The sequence below is a fragment of the Schistocerca americana genome, chromosome 6, assembly GCF_021461395.2.
Source record: "Schistocerca americana isolate TAMUIC-IGC-003095 chromosome 6, iqSchAmer2.1, whole genome shotgun sequence".
Classification (NCBI taxonomy): Eukaryota; Metazoa; Arthropoda; class Insecta; order Orthoptera; family Acrididae; genus Schistocerca; species Schistocerca americana.
Window position 1 is genome coordinate 590,486,393 of NC_060124.1, and position 25,065 is coordinate 590,511,457.

Here is a 25,065-nt window from a genome sequence, read left to right on the forward strand (position 1 = left end):
ACGCGGAAATATTGTGTGTTTTTCAGCACTGGCCCCCAAGCCATGTTCAAATTGAAATGCCTGTTACTGTTTATTACATTTCTTGATGTATTTATTTCAACACTCCTTAACCCTTGGTGGTTGTGCTGGTTTTTGTAACATGAGCCGGCATGTTGTTTACATTTTACACATGTAAAGGATGGCTGTGTTGATCCCTGCCAGACACATATTCAAGTACTAATAATCTCGTAGGCAATTGCCTCATCAATTGTTTGTGGTGCCAGCTCAGAATCTGGGCCTCTCCTTGGTTTTTACAGGTCATAAATTTTTCTCGCATAGTTCACTGTATATTTTATGATACTGATGCTCACTTGGACATATAACAACACAGCTTACCACTGTGTTAGCTGAAGCAATAATGAAGGAATGTAAATAGGCTCACAATGGTAAAATAACAGTGGAATGATGCAAAACAATGTTATTGGCAGTTGGCGCACTTTATACATACGTGCACCCACTTGAGCATTAATTATTTCATACTAGCTATCTGAAGTCTCCAACATGAAACAGGTCTCATGACATTTCATTTCATGATTATGTCTGTGGCAGACCTCAGTTACACCTGATTTGCTACCTTTTTTCACCTGGATGTGTTGCTGGTGCTCTGTTTAGTTCATCTTTGACATTACAAAATGAGACTTCTTATCTTAACTGAAAAGAGCAAAATACACGGGATGCTGTGGATCCATAGGAGTCTCCCAATCTGCTCATACATTGGGCAAACATAAGGTAAGAAAGCAATTCTCGGTTTCTCTTATACTCTTTCTCATTCTCAGCCTCTTACTCGGCTGTTCTTGAATTTGACTGTTGCACCAATTGAATTTGATCATGTGGCTATTCATTCCTTTGAATCACTTTTCTTAGGTGATGTAATTCTTCGGTGAGGCTCTCTTTGACTGAAAGTGTTAGAGGTCTGTGGATTAGAGACAGTAACACTAAATTTGTTCGTAACAATATTGTGAATAGTTGCTACTCACCATATAGCAGAGATGCTGTGGGCACTCTATGGCACCATGTTATGCCATCCTATTCATGTGGCATCTGAAGGAAGCCTTCCTAAACACCCAGCATCCCAAACCTCTCACTTTGTTCTAATCCATTAATGACATCTTTGCACTCTGTATTGAAGGTGAGGAGACCTTATCCACACACTTCCAGAACCCCAGTTCCCCATTCGCTTCATGTGGTCCCATTCTACACAACAAGCCACCTTCCTTGATGTGACCTCCACTTGAAATATGGATTCATCAGAATGTCTGCCCATATTAAACCTACCAACCACCAGGAATACCTCCACTTCAGCAGCTGCCACTCATTTTGTCCTGAGGAGACCCTTCCACACAGCCTCCAAATACACAGGGGATGTCATTGAGCCTGTCATTCATTGAGGCCTTTACCGACAGTAATTACTCTCCCAACCTTGTACAATAACCAATCTCTTGTGCCTTACCTTTCCAGTCACCAACCACCTCACAAAGTCCCACTGTCCAGTCACTGAGGAACATTTGATCTTGTGACTCCGTACCACCCAGGACTGGGGCAGTTAAACTACATTCTCCACCAGGGTTTTGACTACCTCTCATTGTACCCTGATATGAGAAATTCCCTATCCACTATGCTTCCTGCAACTCCCACAGTGGCATTCCAGTGCCCAACAACCCTGCAGAACACACTTGGCTATTCCCACACAGCCTCTGGTTCCAAACCCCTTGTCTCATGTCTCGTACTCTGATAATAGATCTAGATGAACACACATCCCACACATCCACCCACCACCACCTCTACTTACTGAAGTCCAGCCAGAAACATTACCTATCCCTTCAATGGTGGGCAACCTGTGAAATGAGTCATGTGATCTAAATGCTACGCTTCAACCAACCACTGTACTGCATTTTACGAGGGCAGGACAAACAAGAAGTTTGTCTGCATAAATGACTGCTCATACACTATGGCGAAAAACAATTGGACCACACTGTTGCTGAGCATGCCACCAAACCCAGTGCACTGCGGCCAGTGTAATCTTTACGACCACACTCAAATGTCATGGTGACTCCCAGCCAACTGTGTAACCTTGCTACCTTGTCTTCCCTGCTGCACAAGTTGCAATGGTGATCATGCCATCTCCTCCCAAGATTATCTCTTTTATCTCAATGATTGGGCATCCAGGAGATCTGGGTCAAGGAAAAAGATGCCTTACCAGGTCGTTTGCAAATTGTCGACTACTCAGTGACCCTATGTTCTACCCTCAGGCAGTTACAGTACCATTTCTGCCACATCTTGCTCCATGAAGTATGTGTACATCCAGACGGGTGATGTGTATTGCAGCACTGTGGTTGTTAAATCACCCAGTGTCATAGCAGCAGCCTGGTCATCCTCCTCCTCCTCCTCCTCCTCCTCCTCCTCCTCCTCTTTTTCTCCAGCTGTGCAGCAAGCTGCTTTTGTCTCATGGGACAAAGTCACCTGCTACACAACTGAAAGCCCAGAAAGGACAGAAGGAATACTCCCATGAAGAATTTCTATGTCCCTTCAGCCAACAAACATTTGATTCTTCCAATGCAAACCAGAAAGGATCCAAAAAATCAAAGAAAGGAAGAAATGTGCTTCTCTATTGGCTCACAGTTACTCCTTGATGGTGTGGCCACATGATACCATTCTCTGGCTGATCACGTTGTTGCTGGTACGCACATCCAGCCATTTATCTGGTCCGGTCCTCAAGGACGGACAGCCCCCCTGCGGGCCCGGGGATTAGAATAGGCCCGCAGTATTCCTGCCTGTCGTAAGAGGTGACTAAAATGAGTCCCTCCCCCTCACGGGGGTAGTTAGCGCCTGCGTCCGGAGACGGACGGTTCCACGACGTCTATTTGCGGTCATTTTGCTTTTTCGCTTCTCGTTTCATCCTATCTTTGGTTGGTTCCTTTCTTTGCTCTTCTGCACCTCAATGTCTTCCTTACTCTTTCCCCTGCAAAATCTCCTTGCATTCTTATTGCCTTCTTCTCCTTGCCTTCTTCTCCTTGCCTTCTCATTGCCTTCTTCTCCTTGCCTTCTCATTGCCTTCTTCTCCTTGCCTTCTCCTTGCCTTCTCATTGCCTTCTTCTCCTTGCCTTCTCTGGTCTCCGCCTCGGCGTTTGAGACAGTCTGTCCTCTCTCTCTCTCTCTCTCTCTCTCTCTCTCTCTCTCTCTCTCTCTCTCTCTCTCTCTCTCTCTCTCCCTATCTCTCTCTCTCTCCCTATCTCTCTCCCTTTTCCTCTTCTTCCTTCCTCCCTGTGCGTGCCTGAAGGCCGACCCACGTGTTCGCACGCATAGCCGGTGACGGGGAAACGCGTAATTCCCCGCCCTGGGTAGACATGTAAGGCACGCGCTTACCCCCTGGTAAAGGCCAGGCCCGGGGATGGGTGATCGCCTGAGCTGATACCTTCTGACCATGCCGATTGGTCCCTCCATCTGTTTCTCGGGAGGTGTGACCTGAGGTGTAAACATTCACCTAAGGCGGGAGTGCCCTCTGAGAGGGTCCCCACAAGGAAGGAGTGCGCCATCGGAGACACTGGCAATCATGGAAGATTCCTCCGCAATGGATTTCACTCCATCTCTCTCGACTTTTGCCCAAAAACGGAAACATGACCAGCCACCTGTGACAAAAGTACTATCGCCTGCCCCACAGTTCCTCGTAGTTTCTCGATCTGAGGACGGAAAGGATTTTTCCTCTGTCAACCCTTTCGTTATCCAGAAGGGCGTAGATGCCATAGCCGGATCTGTCAAATCTTGTACCAGGTTGCGTAATGGTACCTTATTACTAGAAACTGAGAGCGCCTTTCAGGCACAAAAACTGCTTCGGACCACACTCCTGTACACGTTCCCTGTCCGGGTGGAGGCCCACAGAACTTTGAATTCGTCTCGTGGTGTAGTCTATACTAGCTCCCTCAACGGATTGACTGACGAGGAGATTCAATCTTTCCTCGCTGAGCAGGGCGTGACGGCTGTCCATAGGGTCATGAAAAAGGTCAACAATGACCTTGTACCGACCCGGACACTTTTCTTGACCTTTGAGAGTGTTAAGCTGCCATCGCGCATCAAGGCGGGCTACGAGGTTATTTCTGTTCGCCCCTATGTCCCGACACCTATGCGCTGCTACCAGTGTCAGCACTTCAATCACACTCGACAGTCTTGCTCCAATGCGGCTAAATGTGTCACTTGTGGCAGGGATGCCCATGAGGGTGACTGTCCACCTCCGTCTCCTCGTTGTGTGAACTGTCACTGTGACCATGCCGCATCCTCCCGCGACTGTCCTGTCTATAAGGAAGAACGCTGAATCCAAGAAATTCGGGTCAAAGAGAAAGTGTCCACCTCGGCTGCTCGCAAGCTATTGGCTAGTAGGAAGCCCACGCTGCTCCCAGCGGGGAAATACAGTACTGTCCTCGCCTCTCCTCAGACTACCAGGGAGGTGGCAACCCAGACATGCGATCTGACCTTCAGCACCACGATCGTCCGTTCGGCCAGTGCTAAGATCGCGCGGTTGACGTCTCCTCTTCCTCCCATCACCCCACAGACACCAGCCCCTTCATCAGCTTCTGCTAAGACGAAGACCCAGAAGTCAGATGCATGGGCCTTCAAGAAGGAACCGTCCCGTGCAGACTTCCTATGTACCTCGACCTCCCAGCCTACGACCGGTACTTCCACCAAACGTCCTTCCAAGAAGGCTCATAGGAAGCACAGTTCTCCTTCACCGGCACGGTGCATTTCTTCTCCTGCGCCACCCAGTGGTTGCCGCCCCAGGCCGTCATCCGTTTCGCCTGCCCGCACCGCTGGTAGCCGAACATCTGGCCGTTCACCGGCGGAGGAAGCTCCCCCTCCCGGCCATCCTCCCAAGATGGCCGATGAACCTATAGACCCAATGGACGATGACTGTCCGCCTACTGATAGCGGCGGCAGTGCTCACTCGAAGCCGGCCCCTCAGCGGCCTTCGAAGTGACCCTTTCTTTCATCTTCCTTTTCTTCTTATGATGGCACTTATTCACTGGAATATTCGCAGCATTCGCTCCAACTGAGAGGACTTGAAGTTTCTGCTCCGCTTGCACCGTCCGCTCGTCGTAGCCCTCCAGGAAACGAAGCTACGCCCATGCGATCAAATTGCCTTGGCACACTACACCTCTGTGCGTTTTGACCTACCCCCTGTGGTAGGTATCCCGGCTCATGGAGGGGTTATGTTGCTGGTCCGGGATGATATTTACTACGATCCCATCATGTTGCACACCGGCCTGCAGGCAGTTGCCATCCGCATTACTATCCCCACTTTTACATTTTCCATTTGTACCGTTTACACTCCATCGTCATCTGCCGTTACCAGGGCAGACATGATGCAACTTATTGCTCAGCTACCTGCACCATTTTTGTTAACTGGAGACTTCAATGCCCACCATCCCCTTTGGGGCTCTCCAGCATCCTGCCTGAGGGGCTCCCTGTTAGCAGACCTTTTCAACCAGCTCAATCTTGTCTGCCTCAATACTGGCGCCCCTACTTTTCTTTCGGACACATCTCACACATATTCCCATTTAGACCTCTCTATATGTACTCCCCAACTTGCACGCCTGTTTGAGTGGTATGCACTTTCTGATACATATTCGAGCGACCACTTCCCGTGTGTTATCCATCTCCTGCAGCATACCCCCTCTCCGTGCTCCTCTAGTTGGACCATCTCCAAGGCAGACTGGGGGCTATTCTCTTCCAGGGCGACCTTTAAAGATCAAACCTTCACAAGCTGCGATTGTCAGGTCCCACACTTCACGGAAGTCATTCTCGCTGCTGCTGAATATTCCATCCCTCCCCCTACTTCTTCTCCACGTCGCGTACCGGTCCCCTGGTGGATCGCAGCATGTAGAGACACTTTACGTGCTCGTCGACGTGCTTTACGCACCTTTAAACGCCACCCTACAGTGGCGAATTGTATCAATTATAAACGATTACGTGCTCAGTGTCGTCGTATTATTAAAGAAAGCAAGAAAGCCAGCTGGGCTGCTTTCACAAGCACCTTCAACAGTTTTACTCCTTCTTCTGTTGTCTGGGGTAGCCTGCACCGGCTATCTGGCACTAAGGTCCACTCACCAGTTTCTGGCTTGACAGTCGCGAATGACGTCCTTGTGGCCCCTGAGGATGTTTCCAATGCCTTCGGCCGCTTTTTCGCAGAGGTTTCGAGCTCCGCTCATTACCACCTTGCCTTCCTCCCCCGCAAACAGGCAAAGGAGGCTAGGCCACCTAACTTCCGCTCCTCGAATCGTGAAAGTTATAATGCCCCATTCACCATGCGGGAACTCGAAAACGCACTTGGCCGATCACGGTCCTCCGCTCCAGGGCCTGATTCTATTCATATTCAGATGCTGAAGGACCTTTCTCCTGCGGGTAAAGGTTTTCTTCTTCGTACTTACAATCGCATCTGGATTGAGGGACATGTTCCCGCATGCTGGCGCGAGTCTATTGTTGTCCCAATTCCTAAGCCGGGGAAGGACAAGCACTTGCCTTCCAGCTATCGACCTATCTCGCTTACCAGCTGTGTCTGTAAAGTGATGGAGCGAATGGTTAACTCTCGATTGGTTTGGCTGCTCGAGACTCGACGCCTACTTACCAATGTACAATGTGGATTTCGTAGGTGCCGCTCTGCTGTTGACCATCTGGTTACCTTGTCGACCTTCATTATGAATAACTTCTTGCGGAAGCGCCCGACCGCAGCTGTGTTCTTTGATTTGGAGAAGGCTTATGACACCTGTTGGAGGGCGGGCATTCTCCGCACCATGCATAAATGGGGCCTTCGTGGTCGCCTCCCTCTTTTTATTCGTTCCTTTTTAATGGATTGACAGTTCAGGGTACGTGTGGGTTCTGTCCTGTCATACACCTTTCGCCAGGAGAATGGGGTGCCACAGGGCTCAGTTTTGTGCGTCGCTCTCTTCGCCATCGCGATCAATCCAATAATGGATTGCCTCCCAGCTGATGTATCAGGCTCCCTTTTCGTGGACGATTTTACCATCCATTGCAGCGCGCAGTGTGCACGTGTCCTGGAGCGCTGTCTTCAGCGTTCTCTTGATCGTCTTTACTCCTGGAGTGTCGCCAATGGCTTCCGTTTTTCTGCCGAGAAGACTGTCTGTATTAACTTCTGGCGCTACAAAGAGTTTCTCCCACCGTCCTTACGACTCAGTCCAGTTGCTCTCCCACTCGTGGAGACAACCAAATTTTTACGTCTTACATTTGACAGGAAACTTAGCTGGTCTCCACGTCATATTTCGCTGCCCGTTGTACCCGTTCTTTAAATGTCCTCCGTGTTCTCAGGGGTATGACGTGGGGAGCGGATCGAACCGTCCTGCTCCGTCTATATCGGTCGATCGTCCGCTCCAAGCTGGATTTGGGAGCCTGCTACTCCCTCGAGTTTGCTTTCGTCGCCTCCTTCAACACCTTAATTTTTCACTCCCTGCAACCTTTCGAGGGGGCGAGTGCCACACGCCACCTTGGCTCCAGGCTCAGGTCCGCATTCACCTTGACCTCAGCTTGCTCCCAAAAGAGGTTACCCCCGGTTCGGTCTACCACTCCCATTTTGTGGAACTTAGTTCGAAGTTCATCAATATGACCTTCATTTATACAGATGGCTCTAAGACCAATGACGGGGTCGGGTGTTCTTTTATTGTCGGGGCACAAAGTTTCAAATACCGGCTCCATGGCCATTGTTCGGTCTTCACAGCTGAGCTCTTTGCCCTCTACCAGGCTGTTCTTTACATCTGCCGCCACCGACATTCTGCTTATGTCATCTGCTCCGATTCCCTGAGCGCCATCGAAAGCCTCAGTGATCCGTATCCGGTTCACCCTTTTGTGCACCAGATCCAACGCTCTCTTCGGCAGCTGGTGGACGTCGGTTCTCCGGTTAGCTTTATGTGGGTCCCTGGCCATGTCGGTATCCCTGGGAACGAAGCTGCAGATGCTGCGGCCATGGCTGCGGTCCTCCAGCGTCGGACAGCTTCTTGTTGTGTCCCTTCATCAGATAGTAGCAGGGTTATTTGTTGGCGCATTTTATCGCTGTGGCATGCCGATTGGGCTGCACTTACAGACAACAAGTTTCGGGCCTTGAAACGTCTTCCCGCGGCTTGGACGTCCTCCTCCCGCCCTTCTCGGCGGGAGGAGGTTGTTTTGGCCCGGTTACGCATTGGACACTGCCGGTTCAGCCATCGCCATCTGCTGACGGCTGTGCCGGCGCTGTTCTGCCCATGTGGGCAATTGCTGACGGTCCGCCACATTTTAATGTCCTGCCCGGATTTTCACACACTGCGTCTAGATGTTAACCTGCCATGTACTTTAGATGCCATTTTAGCGGATGACCCACAAGCAGCTGCTCGTGTTCTTCGTTTTATCAATTTGACAAACCTCTCTAAGGACATTTGATGATGCTGTTTTTTAATCCTATGCCTGTCAGTCTGTCTTTTATCGTGTTTTCCGTTTCGTTGCTGTTTTAAACTTGTGCCTCGCGGTGCATTCTTAACGTAGTCAGGGTGCTAATGACCATTGAAGTTGTGCGCCCTAAAACCACAAAAAAAAAAAAGACGGACAGAACGATAATGCCAACACCTCTGTAGGTCTTACAGAGGCTGATTCTCCAGCCTCTGTCCCCTGTAGCAGTGAGCCTTCTAAAGCTGCCACTCAATAGCTGCTGAGGTGACACCCCTGCATTTTTGCCTTATCCCCTTCCCTAATCATGACACTCCTCCAATGGAATGTTTGCGGCCTTGGATCGAACAAAGAGGGTTCACAGCTGCTCTTGGAATCACAACCTCGGCTTGTTCTCTTCCTCCAGGAAACAAAATTGAATCCTCACAACCTGCATTGAGCTCTCGCATGTATTTCCAGTCTACTTCAACATTCCCCAACCTCACACCTTCACCCAAGGACTGATTCTATGTCATTGGGTGGAGTGATGCTGCTCATCAAGGATGATGTTCATAGTCTTCCTGCCAATCCAGCTTCAAGCTATTCCAGCCACATTTTACTTCCTCTCCTGAACTTTTCCATATGTACTGTTTACACCCCTCAGTCATTCAGTGTCACCGGACAGTCTTCTTCCAGCTTACTGGGCAACTTCCTCACTCCTTCCTGCTGCTCGTTGACTGTAATGCACACCATTCCCTTCAGGAATCTCCCAGAACCTGTCAGAGAGGTGTCCTCTTGGACGACCTTCTCAGCCACCTTAACCTTATTTGCCTTATCGTGGGGGTACCCACATTCCTTCCACACTTCATGCACTCCTACCCACATCTGGACCTCTCCTGCACTGCCCAATTTGCCCATTTTGTGACTCCTACCCTATCCATGAGCACACCCAAATGACAACTTTCTAATGATGGTGTCCTGGGCACATCGTTTACCCAGTTGTGAAGCCCCGCTAGAATATCTTACAAATGCTGCCATTACCACCACACAGTGTTCCATTCTTGCACTATATCTTTACCCTGCTGTGTCCCAGTCCTTTGTTTGACTGAGCCATGTTGTGACTCCACTCAAATGCAGAGATGTGCTCTACAAGTTTTTAACATTCTATGATGGCAATCTGCATTCATTATCAGTTGTTGTGTGAACAGTGTCGTTACACCTTTCAGGATAGCAAAAAACTGTCACGGATTTAATTAACTAGTTCTTTTAAATGTTCCACTCCCTCTTCTGTTGTGTGGGCCAACTTCAGATGGCTCTCTGGGACCAAGAATCATTCTCAAATTTCTGCCCCGGTAGCAGTAGATCTAGTCATAATGGACCCTATCACTATCTCTATAATCTGTCATTTTATAATGTTCTGTTACTCATTTCCCCTTCCATGATCCTTTAGACTACCCCAGCAGGTCATGGATGAGGATTGTTCATTCCAGCAAACTATGCTGTACTTTTATTTTGGTCACTGGCGGTATCCTCACACCAGCCTTCGAGCACCTAGCAGCTATGGTCTCATTCCCACAATGTTGACTAGCTTTTTGTGGGCACCTTTGTCCTTCTGAGTGACAGTGGTTGTATATGGCAACTGTAGTGAATTCGGACTATTAAGCTCAATTAAAATTCAAATATTTTGTGATTCTTCACTTGGATCATTATGCAGTTTTCATCAATCTCACTTTATTAAAATTTCACATGTATCTACTTGTCACTGCACCTGATTCATAATCTCTGTCATTATATAATTTACCAACATACTAACACTGAGATGAGCATGTGCAGTGAGATGACATACCACTGACACATTTCAAGCTGTTTGATTTATGCTTAAATTCAGTTGATGTTAAGTTATTCACCTGTTTAATTTTTTTTGCAGGAGCCACAAGATGTACACCAAGAGGCACACCAAGAGGCACACCAAGAGGCACACCAAGAGGCACACCAAGAGGCACACCAAGAGGCACACCAAGAGGCACACCAAGAGGTACACCAAGAGGAGGTATTGGCAGGTGAGATTTTTGCTTTCTTCAGTACCTTAATTACATGTTAAAGTTATCACTATAATATTTTCTTATACGGTATTTTTGTTCCATCTTTTTCTTGCTCAAGTATTTCAGTGAAACAGTTGTTCAAAATTTTATACTTGAACTTGACACTAGATATTAATTACATAGTGCATAATTCATACTGAAAATTGGCAATGCCTTTGTAACTACAAAACATTGGTCACAAATGTGCTGTTATGTTTAAAATGTGCACTGTGGTAAATGGTGAGGGAAATGTGATCAAAGAGAAAGAAGACAAGTTTTTAAGTACCAAATTGACATTCAGAAATAAGTCGTCTTAAAAGTGAGCTAACATTACAAATTGGCACACTGTGAAAAGTATTGACATTTAGATCACAGTACCCTTATTCTGTAGTCATGGCTCATAATAAAATCATCATCTTAAGATAAATATATTTAAGTATACAACTATCACTCAGCATAGTTGAGCTTCTTAAAGAGGAAAATTGCCAATGTTATTGGGGACTGGAACAAGTTAACCACATTCATGGCCAGTGATTTGAAACCACCTCATCATATCCTTAAATGAAGAATATTGTCCCTGTAATCCTCCTCCTCTCCCAAAGCAAATGGAGACACATGCAGTCATAAATAATATAATCCACATCACTGATCGCTGCAGTCTGCCAATGTTGGGGTAACGTTCTGAATCCACAACTGTAGACATCACATGGTTTTGTAACAAATAGCTTGTAGAGATATGTTTAGAGTGTATTTTCACACTAAAAGGAAGTTTGTGAAGATCATTGAACAGAGAGCAGAGAAGAAGAAATCCGAGGGTGCAATATCAGGTGAAAAAGGTAGGTGCAGTATGACTTCCCAACCCAGTAGTTGTGTAGTGTTTCTTGCCAGTCTAGCAGAATGCCGGTGGCTGTTATTGTGGAATAGCATCACTTCACACAGTCTTCCTGGTTGTTTTTCTGGAATTGCATCTGGAAGATGACTGTTGTTGACAATAAATGCCAACAGGAAAGTTACCCTCATGCAAGCAACTCTTTGTACAACCCATGGCCACTGTTCCACCAGATGCATAACATTATCTTATGTCGATGCACACTAGTCTTTCTATGTGACATTGTTACTTTGTTTGGACTAAATCATTCCTGTATATGTCTGCTTGTGTTTGTATATCTGTGTGTGTGTGTGTGTGTGTGTGTGTGTGTGTGTGTGTGTGTGTGTGTGTGTGTGTGTACCCGTTCTTCCCCCCCCCTCTAAAGTGAGTATTTCCGCTCCCGGGATCGGAATGACTCCTTACCCTCTCCCTTAAAACACAAATCCTTTTGTCTTTCCCTCTTTCCTGACGAGAGAACCATTGGTTGTGAAAGCTAGAAATTTGTGTGTATGTTTGTGTGTCTATCAATGTGCCAGGGCTTTCGTTTGGTAAGTCACATCATCTTTGTTTTTAGATAAATTAAATTATAAAGAAGAAATAGTTCATTTAAAGTTAAACACAACATAGAATTCTGTGCAACTGGTGGGAATGACTCATAAACTGAAGAACTGAATTGAAATGAAGAATATTATGAAACAGAAAGTTGCTAATCACCATATAGCAGAGATTCTGAGTTGCAGATAAGCAGAACAAAAGACTGTCACAAATAAGTTTTCAGCCTGCGAGGCCTTTGTCACACACACACACACACACACACACACACACACACACACACACACTCTGTGGCAACTGGAACCACACTGTGAGAAGTAGTGCATGATGGAAGTGGTGACAGGGTGGTGTTACAGAACAGAGGATGCTGGGGTGGGGAGGAGTGAGGATAATTGTGTATGGGTGGGGGAGAGAGAGTAGGGCAGCTGGGTGCAGTTGCGTGACACTAGGCCTTTTGTGTGTGTGTGTGTGTGGGGGGGGGGGGGGGGGGGGTAGCAGAAGTGGAAGTGGAAGCAGTAAAGTAGAAAAGTGGAAGACTGGGTGCAATGGTGGAATGAGGGCTGAGCGGTGCTGGAATGGGAAGAGCTGGATGGGTGAGAGAAGTGACTAACCAAGGTTGAGGCCAGGAGGGTCACAGGAACATAGAATATGTTGCAGGGAGATTTCCCACCTGCCCAATTCAGAAAAGTTGGTGTTGGTGGGCATGATTCATATGACTCAGGCCGTGAAGCAGTCATGTAAATGAAGGATGTTGTGTTGGGCAGCGTGCTCATCAGCTGGGTATCAACTTGTTTCTTGTCACAGATTGTAGGTGGCCATTTATGTGGACAGACTGCTTGTTTGTCATGCCTACATAGAATGTAGTACAATGGTTGCACCTTAGCTTATATATCACATGACTGGTTTCACAGGTAGCCCTGCCTTCGATGGGATAGGTGGTGATTGTGACTGGACTGGAGTAGGCGGCGGTGGTGGTGGTGGTGGTGGTGGTGGTGGTGGTGGTGGTGGTGGTGGGATGTATGGGACATGTCTTGCATCTAGGTCTATTACAGGGATATGAGTAGTGAGGTAATGGGTTAAAAATAGTTTCTAAACCCCCAGAATCCTAAACCCCCTCCCCTCATTCAGATACATTGAAGACATCTTTGTGATCTGGATCAAGACTGAGAAAACCCTATCCACATTCCTCCAGAACCTCAACACATTCTCCTCCTTTGTTTCACCTGAACTTTCTCAGGCCAACAAGCCACCTTCCTAGATGTTGACATCCACTTCATAGATGGCTAAATCACTAATAACTACAAGTAATATCTCCATTTTGACAACTGCCACCCATTCCATACCAAGAAGTCTCTCCAATACAGCGTGTCCAACCACAGTTGTCATATCTACAGTGATGATCGATCCTCCTCAAAATATACTGGGGGGTCTCAATGAAGTGTTCAGATAATAATTATCATCCAAAACTTGTACAAAGTAAATCTTCTGTGCCTTATCATTGCAGTTCACCACAACCACTAAAGTCTCACCTTTTGGCTACAGAGGAGCATTCCCCTTGTAACTCAGTTCCACTATTTGTAGTATCATTCCCAGAACCAATCACGGTCCTCTGGTTTGGAGCCGAGTAGAAGGCTTTAACCAGAGGCTCAGACGATTCTGCGGAGATCTGGGGGTGCAAATTTCTCGACCTCCGTATCGGGTGGAGAAATGTAGGGTCCCCCTGAATAGGTCAGGCGTGCTCTACACGCTGGAAGTGGCTACAAGTATAGCGGAGAACGTGTGGAGTGCACATGTGGGTTTTTTAGGGTAGAGAATTCCCTCCCTAGGCCCGACAAGACGCCTATTAAGACGCGGCAAGGTAGGAGTAGGCGAAAGAATCGTGTCAGCAAAAATAATGTTTATATGATTTACTTTGACAAATGAGAGCTGATAAACTATGACATGAAGAGGCTGGAAGTAAACAGTGTAGTGGAAACAACTGAAACACATAGTAGAAATGTATTCACACAAGTGGAGAATATGGCTGATGATAAGTATCCGAAGATGATGTATGTACAGTATCACTGTCCTTTTCTCATAAAATATTTCCCAATAAGACTTTCACTACAGTCTGTTCCCAGACCAATCTGTCTGTCTTCCTGCCTCACCTCTGTACAGGAAGTCTAGCAGGGAGGTGCCTTGCCCCATCTGCCACCCACTTATTGTGGATGATCCATGCACTAGGTGATAAATGTGCTCAGGTTGTCACAAACATTAGAATTTCATTGCAACACAGTAGACACATGATAATGTTGGGCAAGAAAAATGGCTTCCCAGTGCAAGCAGTATAAAAATAGCCCTGATATGCTGTGAAGTTGTCAATAATATGAGCTAAGCTGAGCACTGCAAGCTTCTCTGGTGATGTCCTAGATTCCAATGCCGTTATGCTCAGAGGGAAAGTTGTGACTGTAACAGCAGCCAAAAATATGAGAACTATAATCTCCATGGAGGAGATGGCAGCGCCATCCAGGAGGAACAGACCTGGAAGAAAAATACAGGAATCAGGGCACTTCATCATTGAGGAGCAATGGTGAGGTGGAATGGTGCAGGCATAAAGACACTAAAACGAAGGAATGAAGTGGCACAAGACAGAGACATTATAAAACAAGTAATAATAAGACAAACGTTCACAGAAGATCAGAGAACAAAAGTGTCGAGTCAACTGCAAATCATAGGAAAATGGGAGTGTTTTCTGAACATGGAGAAAAACCATTCAAACACTGTGCAGAGGCACTTGACCACAGAAATGTTTCTGTGTAGCCAAGGGGAATAGACCTTTATAGAAACACAGGTTGTGTGTATCAGCGGGCATCAAATGAAATGGATTTCTAGTGAAGGCAAGGTAGAGAATGCCATGATCCACAGAAAGATGTCTGCTAGTATGTGAACTATTCTTGAAGCTCCAGTTCATCACTCTGTGTGTAACAAATGAGAAGTAATGTTGTAGGTACCTAAAGTGTAGGTTACACTGACAATTCCAATATTGTGGGCTGCATTGTTATTAATATAGTCGTGGCACTCTAAGTAGATACTTCATGTCGAGTCTGGGACTTGGGTTGGCTGGTGAGCCATTGTGCAGTGATCTATGCAGGTTGTGCAGTGCACGGGAGTACTGGAAAATTGTCCAGTGTCATGTGGTCCCTGTACAGAAACTATGCAATGGCTGTCATGGGCAAGATAAGCTGCACTGAGTTTGTTTCAGGCCTATTAACATGCCAGCAATAGACAGCCCTCTGTTGAATTTCACAAGACAGCATTGTAAGGTACCAGCCACCCACTTCCCCTGGTACACCACCAACTTCAACCTCATTCGTATTATGTCTTCTACTCCATCCTGTTGCTATACTCATCAAATTTGTTCTAGCTTCACCTCTACAAAGAATGCCCCTGAGAAATACCCCACATCATTGGCCACACCGTCTCCTGGCTATATGTATCCATATGTAAGTAAAGAAAGGAGTGTTACATTGTATGTGTTTGATGTGCAATTTTACTGCATGAACAGCAAGAATGTGCTAAGTGATTAACATTTTTCCTATTACTGTGTGTGGGGTATCTCTGAGAAAAAATCATGGTAATTTGAAATTATTGGTGAAGTTTTCAGCAAGTCATTGTCAAATACTAGATGAATAGAATGTTGGCATATGCCTGCAGTGAGTGAGGCTGTGTATACAGCCATACACACAGTTCCTAATTGTTAAACCTGCCACAGTGAGTTAACCCTGTAACATAAAAATGTATTTTTTAATAAGCAAATTACTACAGGATTTTAAATTTTAAAATTTGGTCAATATTTATGTGAAATATTGGCAATAAAAGTTTATTTGCCCCTGGCAGTCTTCAGATAGCTGGCCTGCAACTGTAATAAAATTCTGGCTCTCTGGAACTCGGTTAGTAATGTTCACTGTTATACATAATTGAGTAGATCAGAAGCTCAGTTATTCACTGATGACTAGGCACTCTTAAAGACTGAAGTAATTGATTCTGCTCTTTATCATGTCATGTTGAAACAGTCTTCATTTACCACCTGTTTGTTTTACTTTCAAGGATAAAATATTTTTTATTTTAACATATAATTTCCTTTCTTGTCTATCAGGCCCTGTTGCGGAGGAAGGCCCACGTCCTGTCGCTCAGGTGAGTGACAATAGAGTACCTGGTTCAGTACAACACATGAAGGTAAAAACAGTCACTGTTCAAGAAATTGAGAGTTATTAAATCCCTGAAAAGTAAAAGCTCTGCTGGAATTGACAACATTTCTAATGAATTATTAAAATACTGCTCCAGCCATGTAAGTAAAGTCCTTTGCCACATTTTTGATGTGTCACTTAAGCCAGGAATAGTTCCTGAGAGGCTTAAGTACGCAGTTGTAAAACCACTGTATAAGAAGGGGGATAAGACGGATACTGCTAACTGTAGGCCAATATCACTACTGACAAGCTTTTCAAAGGTTTTAGAGAAACTAATGCATACCAGGATAGTTAAGCATCTCAGTGAACACAATAGCTTCAGCAAAAGTCAGTTTGGATTTCAGAAAGGTTTGTCAATGGAAGATGCAATATTTGCATTTCCTGGCAAACTCTTGGAATCTATCAACAAAAAACTGAAAGTGATTGGCATATTTTGTGACCTAACAACAGCATTTGACTGTGTAAATCACCAAATTCTTTTACAAAAAGCTGCACATCTCTGTATAAGTGGTGCAGCAGGGAAATGGCTCAACTCGTATCTGTCAAATAGGAAACATAAAGTTGTAGTAGATAGCCAAGATGGTGTCCCAGTATCTTCAGAATGGGGTACCATGTGGAGTGCCGCAGGGCTCAGTTCTGGGCCCCCTCTTTTTTATTATATTTATAAATGATCTTCCTCTCTGTACGGAATATTGTAGATTCACCATTTTCACGGATGACACTACACTACTTATTGATAATTCAGTAGATAAACTTGAGGTAACGGCAAGTAAGGTTTTAAATGAAACAAAGTGGTTCAACATTAATGGTCTTATTTTAAATTACTGTAAAACAAACTACATTCAGTTCCACAAAACTTCCAAAGATGAGGAAATATTTGTAAAGATAGGTGAGCAGACAATAACCAGAGTAGATCCCACAAAATACCTAGGCTTGCATATTGATAGGAAACTTAATTGGTGAAACCACATCATGGATCTGTGCAAAAGAGTAAGTTCAGCAACATACACATTGCGCATTGTTTCTTCTTATAGAAATATGGAAACCATGAAGTCAGCGTATTATGGTTACTTTCATGTAGTTATGGCATTTGGAATTATATTTTGGGGAAATCAGCCACTGGCTAAAAAAGTACTGTGCGCACAAAAAATAGCCATAAGGATAATGTGTGGAGTCCATCCTAGAGCCACATGCAGGAACCTTTTTAAGAAGCTTGAAATACTTACATCCACTGCGCAATATATATTCTCGTTGATGTCCTTCATAAGGAAAGAAAAATCCATCTTTAAGCTGAATAGTGCATATCACAGTCACAATAGTAGAAGGAAACAAGATATCCACTATGAACAGACAAATCTAAGTATGGTGCAGAAAGGAGTCCATTTCAGTGGCTGTAAGATTTTTAATGCCCTCCATTCAAGAATTAAGTGTTTGGTAGATCATGATCTCTTGTTTAAAAAAACCTTAAGGCAGTTTCTATTGCAAGGATCATTTTATACATTAGAAGAGTTCCTGAACTACAGTGTTTAACATTTCTTGTATTGTAAATTGTAAATGTGTGCCCAAATTCGTATTTGTAATACCGAATATTTTTATTGTAAACATATATTTTGCAATATTTATTTCTCTGTAACACTTATTATTTTGTAATCTTCATCTATCTCTAAAATATATTTTTGTAGTGGGACCTAAGTTACTGTTTACAGTTTTTTGTTTTGCAATCTCTATCTATCTCTAAAATGTATTTTTTTGTAGTGGGACCTAAGTTACTGTTTGCTGTTTTTGTTTTGGTTTATGTATTACCATAAATTCTGGCCAAAAGCTAGTAAAATTGACGCATTCCATATCCTGTGATAGTGTCACAACATGGATCACCGGAAAAAGAGATAAATAAATAAATAGAGGGGGTGAGTTTCACCAGCAGAAAAAGAAGTTTGGCTTTGTGGCACATAATGAACCCCACACTGTTTCTGGCCTTCTTCCAGGGTGCTCACAAATTTCATCTGCCCATGGTTTTTAGCCCTTCTGTGTTCTGCCCTGCACGCCCCCATTTTAATTAATCAACTCCTTTCTACATATCCTATTCATCTCCACTTCATTCTCATTATTTTTTGCACTCAAATCTTTCCTGACACAACAACATTAGCAACTTCATTTGCACTGATAAGTGAAATGTTATCTCAAGTCTATTTTCTCAATATAATTGTCTACGGAACAATCGCAAAAAATTCTCAAAGAAGACTCACATACTGGCTAATGACAGCTTAACTTCATGTTTTGTCCCCTGATGTGATAGCAGTTGTCCCCTGATCTAATAGCAGTTGTCACAGTGCTACAGATCTAGGGGCAAGGCACATCACTGAACCAGAATGAGATAGCGAGGAATAAACCACTCAAATCAGTTGATACAGTGAAGCTTGATGAAGCAACTATCGTTGTCGCACTCTGCAGAAACTCTTCATACACCTGCAGCAGATTTAATGCACATGAGGAAAAAATTCCTAAAGTGAATAGTAGTTTAAACCCACTATTTGAACTAAAATATGACTTCATGGCAGCAACCATCATTCATTGGTTCTATAGACATTGTGAAATATGTTACATTACCCAACTGATACATTACACCACAGTTGATATTCATTAAACATGATAATTACCACCTACAGTTGTTTAAAATATTTAGTTATTCCAATTACACATCAATTAATTTTTAAAATGATACATCATTCTTCTTGCTATTATCATAGCCAGACGAACTTGAAAAAATCTTATTAGAATATTATCCTGGCTATCAAATAGATATCTTGTGCGCTTCATAGGGAGGTCTTCTTGTCTTTGGAGATCACAAGTGTAACTCATGTTGCTTAGTAATTCAATAAACCTAACTTCATGTTTGGTAGCTCGTATATCACAGGTTGTGCTGTGTGAAGTAAAGGTAACTGTGTAACTACTTTTTCTGTTTGGGATTTGCTTCCAGTAATATTCAGACATGTCTCTGATGCATGAAACAGAATCAAATGATCAGTCTTCGGACGATCATCCAGATCTTGTACCGACTTCTGTATACTGGTAGAAGTCCCTACTGCAAAGACTACATGATCAACACTCATGCTGTCTGTCATATGAATTTCACTGTATAGTGTCTGCCACAAGGAGTGCAACTCTGAGGGCAAGGGCCCATTCCACATTAACTTATGCTGCCATAGACATTGCAAAACTATCTTAAATGAGAGCACAATGGGAGTAATTAATCAAAAATGGATGATGTGGCATACAGTACAGTGCCTTTTGTGAACCTGTAGATATTAGGTTCTGGTTTGACATTGTTCACACTTTCAAAATGTTCAGCAGCTGGATGCTAGAATAAATCTGAAGTTCTAAGATCCTCATCATTATCAAGCAGTAAAAGTAGTTGTGTTTCTTGCACCGCTGAGGGGATATTTTTGAAGTGTGGCACTGCTGCTGTACCATTTCCATAGTGAAGCTCCAATTCTTATCAGTATCTTAATGAGATCTTGTTGGGGCTTGATTTCACCCCTTACTGTATCAGATCCTCAGACGCAATGGTCCATATTGAAATGATTAGTGAGAATTTTCGCTGGCTCTCTCTGCTCACTCTCTTTGTGAACTAACTGTAACAGACCACTGTGCTGCAAGTAAGGTTGCACAAGTCATTCTGTATGTGATTGTCTTTCATTGGTATTCCGAGGTGGTGCAGATCTATCACTCCTCCACAATATTCATTGGAAATGCAATCTTCATCTACTACCAGCACTTGTCGATCCATATTCTCCATGTCTACTGTGAAGGCAATGTGATGTATGCGGAAACATAATATTACGGAGTACTAATAATGTTGAATGGTTGGTCCTACCATTGGAAGACTGTTCAGTGACAAATTTGTGTTTGATTTGGCAAGAAAATGAAACACTACTCTCGCTTTAGTAGTTGAACTGAATTTTTTAAGCACAGCTGAAGTGGCATGTAGTATAAAATGAAATCTGTAATGACTGCTACTACCATATGTCATAAATATTCATACTTCCTCACAAACTTTGTGTAGCTTTCCACAAATGTTGATTGTCTTGCTAGTTTCTGTTCAGTCTGAGAGAAGCATTTTGCTGCATCATGGAAAGAATTACATAACAAACTTCGCTCTTCCTGAAATGGAAGACAAACAATGAATCTGTTGAATCTTTAGTTGTGTGTTCCACGAAGTGCGAGTCACATTGCTGCTTTTCTTCCATCATTAAGACATTGATACCTCACAACTAGGGTTGGGACAACTTTAAGGAAAAGAAGTGGAATGTGGACTCACGTATTTTGTTGATTGTTGTTTTATGTAGGCCTAATAAACTTTGTTACTTAACAACATTATTGTTATTATTACAATTTAAAAACTTACTGAAACAGTTGTGATACTTGCAGCCGAAACTTAATCAGGCTTAATTAATTAGAAGCCATATTTTGGCAATTGTACCATTATGAAAACGGCATGAAATTGGAAGTACACAGTTCACAAAACAAGGAAAGGTCACACCAATTGGGCAGGTTCAACAAACAATTTTATCTATCAAATGAATCATAGTGACAGACATTAGATGCGCTAACAATTTGCAAGCTTAAGTAACTGTTGCACAATTGAATAATATTCATCGAAATACAGGAAGATTTGCAAGTCACACCACTGATTGTAGCTGTTGGAAGGCCTCTTAGAAATTTATAACACTTAACAAAAAGAAAGAAAAACCATTAAGCAGTAAACTACACAGGCCATCATACCAGACAAACTGGGGAGGTATGAATTTGAAGTATTGCAAACAAACATTAAAAATGACCTTTAATAAACATACAGTTGTCAAATATTCAGAGCAAGCTGAGAGCTGCTGCAGAGAACTAAAACAGTCAACAAGGAATGAGCAGCCAAAATCCCCAAGTGGAGTTAGTGAATGACTATGAACCAAGGCAAAGATCAACAGTTTACACTGATGACTAACAGGTTTTAAACTTAACATATTGAGAATTAGTGATAAGAGTACAACATTTAAGCAAGTAGTTAAAGATATAATGAGGAGGAACCTCAGGCTTGGTAAATGTGCCGTAACCTCCTGAGCTCAATAAATTCACCAAATATAGCAGACTACTGGCTCCTGCCCATATTGTGACATTCCGCTATGGCACACGTCAAATGAACAACTTCACTTCACTCGAGCCACCACAGTGCGACTGGTAGGGGCAGCAGACTGCCAGTCAACCCAGACACCATGCGACGACGGAAGTGCCACCATGGCAAAAGGCAAACATGCCTCTACTCTGGGCCCGGGCAACAAGAACACATCATTTCCTGCAAAAGCTACCCTGCCAACACACACCAATGGGAACAATAATTTTCACAAATAAAGCTTCACACAAGAAGAGTCAGGGAGTAGAAAATGTGAACAAATAGCACAAGTGACTAGCAATGTAATTAACACTCATTAAAATTTATGTTATTCAGAAGCGAAAATATCAGCACCTGCTGATACAATAACTCAAGAGTACACATGTACCAAGATAGCTTTGTCTCTGACATAGATCACGTTACTATTGATTCCCTTCATGAGGCTTAAAACAGGGAATACTCTTACATTTGCATGACATGTTACTTGCAACACAAATTGCAATTAATAAAACTGGCTGATGATCATCCACTCAGTCACTCATAGGTGCATTAATATAACAGGTGCAATTTTAGATAACACAGACACGGGCTTACTCAAATATAACAAAACAACACTTAACTCCACTCAGTTGTGAAGGAGCTGTACCTTGCAGGATTCCAGCCAGGGTATTATTGCATTCTACCCATTTGGGTGATTGTTGAGGAGCTTCAGATATAAATCATGACTGTGAGTCAGAAACTAAGAGCATAAGTTTGCCGTGTTCCACTGTTTTGTTTCAACCATATTGTCCCTGTTGTGAGCAGCACTTGTTTGTCTGGGATGACTTTAAGTGAGCAATAATGCAATGTACTTGTTGGATGTATACCATTGTGTTTGTGTTTCATGTCACTAGGACAATCCTTCCTTGTTCCATATTGTGTGTTTTATTTCTGTGTGTAGCAATGTGTGGGGTCATTTTTGACAAGCATGACAGCATACAGATGTACAACTAGAAGCCCTATAATCATCTTTCAGACAATTGTTGAACAATGTGTTGGGCATCGCAATTGGTTTGTGTTCACTACACGTGGCTTGCCAGAATTTGCTGTACTTCTGCAAAACACAAGGCAAGTGGCACATGACAAATGCAGCACGAGCAGGGACTAGATTCATCTCAAATGCCCAGATTGCTTGGTGTTGCAGGTGCCCTGCTTTTAGTTCCCATGTGTGCTGTGCCATGGTAGTACTGTAGGCTTGATGATTTCAGATTTGCATTTATTTTTGAGAAAAGCACATCTCTCTTCTAATGTCAGAAAGCTATTGAAACTCAGGCAAGTTTTAAATTATGTTCTTACAGACTGGTCAACATTTTCTATAAAGAGCACTGATAAAATTATGTCTAGAAAGGATACATTTAGTTGTAATGCCATCAGCACATCAACATGGCAAGTTTTAAATTATGTTCTTACAGACTGGTCAACATTTTCTATAAAGAGCACTGATATAATTATGTCTTGAAAGGATACGTTTAGTTGTAATGCCATCAGCACATCAACATTGCTTGAAATAGTGCATGAAGTTCACTTGCACCTTCCCCAGTCACTGATGGGAGCATTAACAACTTCTTCAGATGTGCTGATGCAATCAGTCTAGGGTTATTGTATGTGCTGAAAACCGTATCAAAAGCCACATTAAAATTAGCGACAGTCACCAGAAGACGGGCAATTACATTGTGAGCTGCACATGTTACTGAACTAAGCAAATGGTTATTTAGCATTGTCCTCTAGTTCCTCATTATTTACCACAAGGCTTACAAATGTCACAAAAATGCCTGAAGTGCTTTAAATCACATTTGAATGATGGCAGTTTTATGAGGGTCCACTTTATGGTACATTCTGATGCACTCAAGTGAGATCCCCCCCCCTCCCATGGGGCTCACGGTTGTTTCAAGAGTTCACACATGGTGCACATGGGGCTCTGAGCTATTGCAGCCAATTCTTCATTACTGGGCACATTTGTCACCCTGCCCTACCTCCCTATCCTTGCTCACTCCCAGTTGCCCCTCCTTCCACTCTCTCAGTGCTCTGATTCATCTCGACATGTCTATCCACTTGGTTTCCTTTATTGTTCGCAATTTAGTTCCTTCTGCCTGTTCATTAATCTTTTTTTGGTTTTTAGGTCCCCACTTGAGCTTTGACCTCCACTTCATAATTTCCTGTTTTTTTAGTGTGAGCCATTTGTGGAACAACTCCCTCCCTGTCGTCTGCAGTGTGGATTGCTCTCGCCCTTCCCCCCTGTAGCCGCCTTGTACCCCACAAGTCTCCTGATTGTGTGTCTTATGCTGAGGTTCACCAAAAGTATGAGGCACTCCATTCAGTGTCACTATCTTCAACTTTCCTCTCTGTTACTTCATTTCCTCCTCCTACCTCTTCTTTGCCCAACCCCATCCCCCTATCCCCTCTCCCTCTGCTTCCCCTGCAGTTGCCACTACCTCCTGTCTGTTCCCTCTCCCTATCAAAGAAGAGTTCCCCTTCTTTGGCACCTGCCTGTATTGGGCTCCCTCCCCAGACCCGCCTGACCAGCATTTCTCAGGCTGGAAGACTCCTATCATCACTCAGATAGTGCGTCTGTGTGTCCCAAAGCCGCCCACTCTCTTTCAGTTCTGGATCTTGCAAACACCAGTACTCCCTCTGTGCTCTACCCTCCTCCAGCTCCAAAAGAAGAGGAGGAGGAGGCGGAGGAGAAGGAGGAGGAGGAGGAGGAGGAGGAGGAGGAGAAAAAGAACAAAAAGAAACATGAATCCTATGACAAGGTGCCACCCCTCCCCCCCCCCCCCCCCCTTTCGCGCTGTCACCAGTAGTGCCATCTCCCACCCACGTCTGACATCATATCTTATTTACAGATGGCACCTCATCCTTGTAGGTGACTACTACTGACCACAATGGTGGTTAAAGAGCAAACATCTCTGGCAATCGCCATTTGCAGTGTCCACCTCCCTCCAGACAGGATAATTCCTTACTTTGCACTGTCTACCTTAATCCAGCAATGCCCGCCTCCATTTCTCCTCCTTTGGGACTTCAGTGCCCACCACCCACAGTGGGACAGTGTCACTTCAATGGGTAGGGGTCTCCTAATAGACCAGCTTATTACGGACATGAATTTGTCCCTCCTCAATGACGGGTCCCCTACCCATTTTGATGCTCCTCACGGCACCTTTACCACTATCGATCTGATGATCTCCTCCCCTGCCTTCGTGGCTTCCCTCCGTTTGTCAGCCTGTGATGACGTTTGTGACAGTGACTGATATCCAGTGATCCTATTGTTCCCCTGCTACTGTCAGGTGGACAGGTCCCCAAGTTACGCATTCCACAGGGCCGATTGCCCTTCGTATACGTGTGCTGTGCACTTCTACACCTCCCTGTCGAATTCCATTGATGCAGTTGTGCAAGGCATCTCTGCCACTATTCTTCACACTGCTGTCTCCCCTACGAACAGGTCTCCTCATCATCGATCGGTACTTCGGAGGGCCGAGGATGTCACAGTCGCTGTCCACGGCCGCTGAAAGATGCTGCTGTATTGTAAGCGACACCTTTCGCAGACCGACGTCTTCGGTTTTAAGTGCGTTCGTGCTAAGGCTCATTACCTTCTTAAGCAGCATAAAAAGGAATGCCAGTAGCACTGTGTGTCCTCTCTGAGTACATACGCCCCTTCATTGCAGGTTCGGTCCGAGCTCCGTAGCGTTCTCGGCTGCCAGAAACATTCAG